Here is a 10,738-nt window from a genome sequence, read left to right as displayed (position 1 = left end):
AGAGCTGTCACTGATTGATATTATGTGTGGCGGGGAGGTCTCTGGTGGTACAATGTCCTGGACTCAGCTCTCCCACTTCCGAGGTTCAGGGCTGACACCTGGCTGGAGCACCAAGACCCTGCCAGCCACCAGTCTCAGAAGAAAAGGAAGAAAGAAATGGCAAAATAGTAATAATAAATTTTTTTAAAAAGAGAGCAACCAAACCAATAAACAAATCCACCAATGATAACAAGCACTAAAAACTAAACTAAGATAAATGTAAAACTCAGAAACAAATCCATCTCAGAAAGCAAGCCCCAAGTCTACAGTTGCCCCCAAAGTCCACTGCTTCAATTTTTGAAACATTCCTTGTCTATTCAGTTATTCCACAGATGCAGGGTTCATCAAGTTGATTGTGGAGATTTAATCCACTGCTCCTGAGGCTTCACAGAGAAATATCTCTTTCTCTTCTTTGTTCGCCCAGCTCCTGGGGTTCAGCTTCGATTTTGGCCCTGCCTCTGCATGTAGGTCCCCTTCAGGCATCTGTTCCCCACCCAGACAGGAAGGGTTTAAAGCAGCATCTAATTAGGATTCTCTTGTTCAATCAGGCTGTGGAGAGGGAGGGGTACAGTAATCATAATTGAAATGTGGGGCAAGCCTGCGGTGACAGAGGCTGGCATGACGTTGCCACAGTCTGAGGTGTGCCATGTATTCCCCCAGGGAAGTTGTCCCGGGATCTTGGGACTCCCTCCCAGGTAGTTGTGGCACACTAGCCCCCTTCAGGCTGTCATCACACAGCCAACGACAGTAGTCTCACTGGGACTCAGCAACAGGGGTGCAGAGGGCAAAGCTGAGAGATTCCTGCACAGAGGATCAGGGTCAACCAGCACTCACCAACCTGAGACACTTGTCTGCTCACCCACCATGGTGGGTGGGCAATGGGTGCTGAGGCTCACGCTTTGGAAGTCAGATCCCAGGGAGACTACTGGGGTTCACTGTGTGAAGACAGCCTGAAGGGGGCCAGTGTGCCACAACTAGCTGGGAGGGTGTCCAAAAAAATGTCTGGACCTGCTGTAGAGGCAAGAGACCATTATTCTGGGGTGCACAAAGAAAAGGGATTCCTTCCACTTGTGCCCACAGAAGGCAGAGCACCGCCTAAGTGAGTTTCAGAGACAGGCGTGAGCTGCAGCTATGAGCTCAGATCACAGAAACAGGCATGAAACGCTAATGCTGCTGCCAATGTCACCAATAATCCTGTGTGCAAGCACAGGTCACTACCCACACCCCCTCCAGGAGCCTGTGTAGCACACCGCTGCCCAGGTCCCGAGATCCAGGGACAATTTCCCTGGGAGGATACACGGCACACCTCAGGCTGTGGCAATGTCACTCTGGCCTGTATCACCGCATGCTTGCCCCGCATCTGAATTATGACTACTGTACCCCTCCCTCTCCACAGCCTGAGTGAGCAAGAAAGCCCTAATTAGATGCTGCCTTAACCCCTTCCTGTCTGGGTGTGGAACAGATGCCTGAAGGGGACCTACATACACAGGCAGGGCCAAAATCGAAGCTGAACCCCAGGAGCTGGGCGAACAAAGATGATAAAGGGATATTTCTCCATGCAGACTCAGGAACAGTGGATAAAATCCCAGAAATCAACTTGAAAAAACCTGCATCTGGGAATACTTGAATAGACAATGAACGTTTCAAAAATTGAAGCAGTGGACTTTGGGAGCAACTGTAGACTTGGGGTTTGCTTTCTGCAACGGATTTGTTTCTGAGTTTTACATTTATCTTAGTTTAGTTTTTAGTGCTTGTTATCATTGGTGGATTTGTTTATTTGTTTGGTTACTCTCTTCTTTTCTAAAAATTTTTAAATTTTATTGTTACAGTTTTGCCTTTACTTTCTGTCTTTTCTTCTGAGAATGGTGGCTGACAGGGTCTTGGTGCTCCAGCCTGGTGCCAGGCCTGAGACTCGGAGGTGGGAGAGCCGAGTCCAGGACGTTGGCCCACCAGAGATGTCCCAGCCACACGTAATATCAACTAGCGAGAGCTCTCCCAGAGAGCTCCATCTCAACACTAGGACCCAGCTACACCCAACGGCCAGCAAGCTCAAATACTGGATGCCCCATGCCAAACAACGAGCAAGATATGAACACAATCCCACCCATTAGCAGAGAGGCTGTCTAAAGTCATACTAAGTTAACATAGTAAGTAAGTTAAGCAAAATGAGAAGACAGAGAAACACACAGCAGATGAAGGAGCAAGGTAAAAACCCACCAGACCAAACAAATGAAGAGGAAGTAGGCAGTCTACCTGAAAAAGAATTCAGAGCAATGATAGTAAAGATGATACAAAATCTTCAAAATAGAATGGAGAAAATACAAGAAATGTTTAACCAGGACCTAGAAGAACTAAAATGCAAAGAAGCAATGATGAACAACGCAATAACTGAAATTAAAAATTCTCTCAAAGTAATCAATAGCAGAATAACTGAGGCAGAAGAACGGGTAAGTGACATGGAAGATAAAACAGTGGAAATAACTACCACAGGGAAGAATAAAGAAAAAAGAACGAAAATAATTGAGGACAGTCTCAGAGACACCTGGAGCAATATTAAACACACCAACATTCGGATTATAGGGGTCCCAGGAAAAGAAGAGAAAAACAAAGGGTCTGAGAAAATATTTGAAGAGGTTATAGTTGAAAACTTCCCCCACATGTGAAAGGAAATAGTCTATCAACTCCAGGAAGTGCAGAGAGTCCCATACAGGATAAATCCAAGGAGAAACAAGCCAAGACACATATTAATCAAACTATCAAAAATTTTAAAAAAACAAAAAATATTTTTAAAAAAAACAGAAAAACAGAAAATAACATACAAGGGAATCCCCATAAGCTTAACAGCTCATCTTTCAGCAGAAACTCTGCAAGCCAGAAGGGAGTAGCAGGACATATTTAAAGTGATGAAAGGGAAAAAGCTACAACCAAGATTACTCTACCCAGGAAGGATCTCATTCAGATTCAACAGAGAAGTTAAAACCTTGGATGCCAAGCAAAAGCTAAGAGAATTCAGCATTTAAGAGATACATTAAACAAGATGGATTTAACTCATATTTATAGGACACTCCATCCAAAAACAACAGAATATGCATTCTTCTCAAGTGCTCATGGATATTCTCCAGGATATATCACATCTTGGGTCACAAATCAAGCCTTGGTATGTTTAAAAATTTGAAATCATATCAGGTATCTTTTCCAAATACAATGCTATGAGACTAAATATCAACTACAAGAAAATACCTGTAAAATATAAAAACACATGTAGGCTAAACTATACACTACTTAATAACCAAGTGGTCACTGAAGAAATGAAAGAGGAAATCAAAAAATACTTAGAAACAAATGACAATGGAGACACAATGACCTAAAACCTATGGGATGCAGCAAAAGCAGTTCTAAGAGGGAACTTTATAGCAATACAATCCTACCTTAAGAAACAGGAAACATCTCAAATAAACAACCTAAACTTGCACCTAAAGCAATTAGAGGAAGAAGAACAAAAAATCCCAAAGTTATCAGAAGGAAAGAAATCATAAAGATCAGATCAGAAATAAATGAAAAAGAAATGAAGGAAATGAGAGCAAATATCAATAAAACTAAAAGCTGGTTCTTTGAGAAGATAAATAAAACTGATAAACCATTAGCCAGACTCATCAAGAAAAAAAGAGAGAAGACTCAAATCAATAGAATTAGAAATGAAAAGGAAGTAACAACTGACACTGCAGAAATTCAAAGGATCATGAGAGATTACTACAAGCAACACTACTATGGCAATAAAATGGACAACATGGAAGAAATGGACAAATTCTTAGAAATGAACAACCTGCTGAGATTGAATCAGGAAGAAATAGAAAATATGAACAGACAAATCACAAGCACTGAAATTGAAACTGTGATTAAAAATCTTCAAACAAACAAAAGCCCAGGGCCAGGTGGCTTCACAGCCGAATTCTATCAAACATTTACAGAAGAGATAACACCTATACTCCTCAAACTCTTCCAAAATATAGCAGAGGGAGGAACACTCCCAAACTCAGTCTACGAGGCCACCATCACCCTGACACCAAAATCAGGCAAAGATGTCACAAAGAAACAAATCTACAGGCCAATATCACTGATGAACATAGATGCAAAAATCTTCAACAAAATACTAGCACATAGAATCCAACAGCACATTAAAAGGATCATACACCATGATCAAGAAGGGTTTATTCCAGGAATGCAAGGATTCTTCAATATAAACAAATCAAACAACGTGATACACCATATTAACAAATTGAAGAAGAAAAACCATATGATCATCTCAATAGATACAAAGAAAGCTTTTGACAAAATTCAACACACATTTATGATAAAAACCCTCCAGAAAATAGGCACAGAGGGAGCTTTCCTAAACAAAATAAAGGCCATATATGAAAAACCCACAGCCAACATCGTCCTCAATGGTGAAAAATTGAAAGCATTTCCACTAAGATCAGGAGTAAGAAAAGGTTCCCAATCTCACCAATATTATTCAACATAGTTTTCGAAGTTTCAGCCACAGCAATCAGAGAAGAAAAACAATAAAATGAATCCCAATCAGAAAAGAAGAAGTAAAATTGTCACTGTTTTCAGATGACATGAAACTCTACATAGAGAATCCTAAAGATGCTACCAGAAAACTACTAGAGCTAATCCATGAACTTGGTAAAATAACAGAATACAAAATTAATGCACAGAAATCTCTGGCATTCCTATATATTTATGGTGAAAAATCTGAAAGTGAAATTAAGAAAATACTCCCATTTACCATTGCAACAAAAAGAATAAAATATCAAGGAATAAACCTATCTAAGGAGACAAACGACCTGTATGCAGAAAAGTATAAGACACTGATGAAACAAATTAAAGGTGATACAAATAGATGGAGAGATATACTATGTTCTTGGATTGGAAGAATCAACATTGTTAAAATGACTCTGCTACCCAAAGCAATCTACAGGTTCAATGCAATCCCTATCAAACTACCAATGGCATATTTCACAGAACTAGAAAAAAATTTTCACAATTAGTATGGAAACACAAAAGACCCCAAATAGCCAAAGCAATCTTGAGAATGAAAAACGGAGCTGGAGGAATCAGGCTCCCTGACTTCAGACTATATTACAAAGCTACAGTAATCAAGACAGTATGGTACTGGCACAAAAACAGAAATATAGATCAATGTAACAGGATGGAAAGCCCAGAGATAATCCCACTCACATATGGTCACCTTATCTTTTTTTTTTCTTTTGCAGTACGCGGGCCTCTCACTGTTGTGGCCTCTCCCGTTGTGGAGCACAGGCTCTGGACGTGCAGGCTCAGTGGCCATTGCTCATGGGCCCAGCCGCTCCATGGCATGAGGGATCCTCCCGTACTGGGTCATGAACCCTTGTCCCCTGAATCAGCAGGCGGATTCTCAACCATTGCACCACCAGGGAAGCCCTGATCACCTTATCTTTGATAAAGGAAGCAAGAATATACAGTAGAGAAAAGACAGCCTCTTCAATATGTGGTGCTGCATAAACTGGACAGGTACATGTAAAAGTATGAAATTAGAACACTCCCTAACACCATACACAAAAATAAACCTAAAATGGATTAAAGACCTAAATGTAAGGCAAGAAACTATCAAACTCTTAGAGGAAAACATAGACAGAACACTCTATGACATAAATCACAGCAATATCCTTTTTGACACAATTCCTAGAGAAATGGAAATAAAAACAAAAATAAACAAATGGGACCTAATGAAACTTCAAAGCTTTTGCACAGCAAAGGAAACCATAAACAAGAACAAAAGACAACCCTCAGAATGGGAGAAATATTTGCAAATGAAGCAACTCACAAAGAATTAATCTCCAAGATTTACAAGCAGCTCATGCAGCTCAATAACAAAAAAACAAACAACCTAATCTGAAAATGGACAGATGACCTAAATAGACATTTCTCCAAGAAGATATACAGATTGCCAAGAAACATGTGAAAGAATGCTCAAAATCATTAATCATTAGAGAAATGCAAATCAAAACTACAATGAGATATCATTTCACACCGGTCAGAATGGCCATTAGGGAGGGTGGGAGGGAGGGAGATGCAAGAGGGAAAAGATATGGGAACATATGTATATGTATAACTGATTCACTTTGTTATAAAGCAGAAACTAGCACATCATTTTGAAACAATTATACTCCAATAAAGATGTAAAAAAAATCTAGAAACAATAAATATTGGAGAGGGTGTAGAGAAAAGGGGACACTCTTGCATTGTTTTGGGGAATGTAAATTGATACAGCCACTATGGAGAACAGTATGGAGGTTCCTTATAAAACTAAAAATAGAACTAGCATACAACCCAGCAATTCCACTACTGGGCATATACTCTCAGAAAACCATAATTCAAAAAGAGTCATGTACCAAAATGTTCATTGCAGCTCTATTTACAATAGCCAGGACATGGAAGCAACCTAACTGTCCATCATTGTATGAATGGATAAAGAAGATGTGGCACATATATACAATGGAGTATTACTCAGCCATAAAAAAGAAACAAAATTGAGATATTTGTAGTGAGGTGGATGGACATAGAGCCTGTCATACAGAGTGAAGTAAGTCAGAAAGAGAAAAACAAATACTGTATGCTAACACATATATATGGAATCTAAGAAAAAAAAAGGTCATGAAGAACCTAGGGGTAAGACGGGAACAAAGACACAGACCTACTAGAGAATGGACTTGAGGATATGAGGAGGGGGAAGGGTAAGGTGTGACAAAGTGAGATAGTGGCATGGACATATATACACTACCAAACCTAACATAGATAGCTAGTGCGAAACAGCCACATACCACAGGGAGATCAGCTTGGTGGTTTGTGACCACCTAGAGGGGTGGGATAGGAAGAGTGGGAAGCAAGGAGACACAAGAGGGAGGAGATATGGGAACATACGTATATGTATAACTGATTCACTTTATTATAAAGCAGAAACTAACACACCACTGTAAAGCAATTATAGTCCAATAAAGATGTTTAAAAAATAACCAAGAGATCACTGAAGAAATCAAAAAATACCTAGAAATAAAAGACAGTGAAAATACGACAACCCAAAACCTTTGGGATGCAGCAGAAGCACTTCTAAGAGAGAAGTTTATTGTAATACAATCCTACCTCAAGACACAAGAAACATCTCAAACAAACAACTGAAACTTACACGTACAGCAATTACAGACAGAAGAAGAAAAAAACACCAAAGTTAGGAGAAAGCAAGAAATCATAAAGACCAGATCAGAAATAAATGGAAAAAAAAATGAAGGAAACAAAGATCAGTAACACTGAAAGGTGATTCTTCGAGAAGATAAACAAAATTGATAAAACATTAACCAGCCTCATCAGGAAAAAAAGGGAGGAGACACAAATCAATAGTAGTAGAAATGAAAAGGGAGATGTAACAACTGACACTGCAGAAGTACAAAGGATCACGAGAGTTTACTACAAGCAACTATATGTCAGAAAATGGGCAACCTGTAAGAAATGGACAAGTTCTTAGAAAAGCACAACCTTCCGAGACTGAACCAGGAAGAAATAGAAAAAATACACAGACCAATCACAAACACTGAAATTGAGACTGTGATTTAAAATCTTCCAAAAAACAAAAGCCCAGGACCAGATGGCTTCACAGGTGAATTCTTTCAATCATTTAGAAAAGAGCTAACACCTATCCTTCTTAATCTCTTCCAAAACCTAGCAGAGGGAGGAACACTCCCAAACACATTTTATAAGGCCTCCATCATCCTGATGCCACAACCAGAAAAAGATGTCACAAAGAAAGAAAATTACAGACCAATATCACTGATGAACATAGATGCAAAAATCCTCAACAAAATACTAGCAAACAGAATCCAATAACACATTAAAAGGATTATGCACCATGATCACATGGGGTTTATCCCAGGAATGCAAGGAATCTTCAATAAATGCAAATCAATCAATATGATACACCATATTAAGAAATTGAAGGATAAAAACCATATGATCTTCTCAAAAGATACAGAAAAAGCTTTGGACAATATTCAACACGGATTTATTTTAAAAAAAAAACCTCCAGGAAGTAGGGATACAGGGAACTTACCTCAACATAATAAAGACCATATATGACAAACCCAGAGACCACATCATTCTCAACAGTGAAAAACTGAAACCATTTCCACTAAGATCAGGAACAAGACAAGATTGCTCACTCTCACCACTATTATTCAACATACTCTTGGAAATATTAGCTGCAGCAATCAGAGAAAAAAAGAAATAAATGTAATCCAAATCGGAAAAGAAGGAGTAAAGCTGTCACTGTTTGAGTATGTCATGATACTATACACAGAGAATCCTAAAGATGCTACCAGAAAACTGCTAGAGCTAATCAATGAGTTTGGTAAAATTGCAGGATACAAAATTAATGCACAGAAACCTCTTGCATTGCTATAGCCCAATGATTAAAAATCTGAAACAGATATTAAGGAAACACTCCCATTTACCGTTTCAACAAAAAGAATAAAAAACCTAGGAATAAACCTACCTAAGGAGACCAAATACCTGTATGCAGAAAAGTATAAGACACTGATGAAAGAAATTAAAGATGAAACAAACAGATTGAAAGACTTACCATGCTCATGGATTGGAATAATCAACATTGTGAAAATGACTATACTACCCAAAGCAATCTATGGATGCAATGCAATCCCTATAAAGCTACCAATGACATTTTTCACAACTAGAACAAAAAATTTCACAATTTGTATGGAAACACAAAAGACCCCGAATAGCCAAAGCAATCTTGAGAACGAGAAATGGAACTGGAGGAATCAGGCTCCTGGACTTCAGACTATACGACAAAGCTACAGTAATCAACACAGTATGGTACTGGCACAAAAACAGAAATATAGATCAAAGGAACAGGATACAAAGCCCAGAGATAAGCCCACGCACATATGGTCACCTTATGTATGATAAAGGAGGCAAGAATATACAATGGAGAAAAGACGGTCTCTTCAATACTTGGTGCTGGGAAAACTGGACAGCTATATGGAAAAGAATGAAATTAGAACACTCACTAACACCATACAAAAAATAAATTCAAAATGGATTAAAGACATAAATGTAAGGCCAGACACTATAAAACTCTTAGAGGAAAACATAGGCAGAACACTCTATGACATAAATCAGAGCAAGATCCTTTTTCACCCACCTCCTAGAGAAATGGAAATAAAAACAAAAATAAACAAGTGGGACCTAATGAAACTTCAAAACTTTTGCATAGCAAAGGAAACCATAAACAAGACCAAAAGACAGCCCTCAGAATGGGAGAAACTATTTGCACATGAAGCAACTGACAAAGGATTAATCTCCAAAACATACAAGCAACTCATGCAGCTCACTGTCAAAAATAGAAAACAACCCAATCCAAAAATGGGCAGAAGACCTAAATAGACATTTCTCCAAAGAAGATATACAGATTTCCAACAAACACATGAAAGAATGCTCAGCATCATTAATCATTAGAGAAATGCAAATCAAAACTAATATGAGATATCATCTCACACCAGTCAGAATGGCCATCACCAAAAAATCTAGAAACAGTAAATGCTGGAGAGGGTGTGGAGAAAAGGGAACACTCCTGCACTGTTGGTGGGAATGTAAGTTAATACATCCACTATGGAGAACAGTATGGAGATTCCTTAAAAAACTACAAATAGAACTACCATTCGACCCAGCAATCCCACTACTGGGCATATACCCTGAGCAATCCACAATTCAAAAAGAGTCATGTACCAATAGGCTCACTGCAGCTCTATTTACGATAGCCACGACATGGAAGCAAACTATGTGTCCATCGACAGATGAGTGGATAAAGAAGATATGGCACATATATACGATGGAATATTACTCAGCCATACAAAGCAACGAAATTGATTTATTTGTAATGAGGTGGATGAACCTAGGGTTTGCCATACAGAGTGAAGTAAGTCAGAAAGAGAAAATCAAATACCATATTCTGACACATATATATGGAATCTTAAAAAAAAAGTTTCTGAAGAACCTAGGTGAGGGATAGGAATAAAGACCCAGGCCTAGAGAATGGGATGTGGACACAGGGAGGGGGAAGGTTAAGCTGGGACGAAGTGAGAGAGTAGCATGGACTTATATGTATTACCAAATATAAAATAGCTGGCTAGTGGGAAGCAGCTGGATAGCACAGGGAGATCAGCTCAGGGCTTTGTGACCACATAGAGGGGTGGGATAAGGAGGGTTGGAGGGAAATGCAAGAGGGACGAGATATGGGAATATATGTATATGTATAGCTGATTCACTTTGTTATAAAGCAGAAATTAACATACCATTTTAAAGCAATTATACTCCAATAAAGATGTTTAGAAAAACCCAGAAAAACAAAACAAAAATCTTAAATTTGAACACACCCTAAAGTTCTACATTTTACTCTCCCTCCCCACATTTTCTGTATTTGATGTCAGCATTTACATCTTTAATATAGTATATTCATTAAGAAATTATTCACCTGTATTGAATACTTTTGTCTTATAACTTTTATACTACAGTTAGAACTAATTTACGCACCACCATTAGAATATTAGAGTATTCTGAATTTCACTATACATCTACCTTTACCAGTGAG

This window comes from Mesoplodon densirostris, chromosome X (genome assembly GCF_025265405.1).
Source record: "Mesoplodon densirostris isolate mMesDen1 chromosome X, mMesDen1 primary haplotype, whole genome shotgun sequence".
Lineage (NCBI taxonomy): Eukaryota > Metazoa > Chordata > Mammalia > Artiodactyla > Ziphiidae > Mesoplodon > Mesoplodon densirostris.
This window is presented reverse-complemented; position numbering follows the sequence as displayed.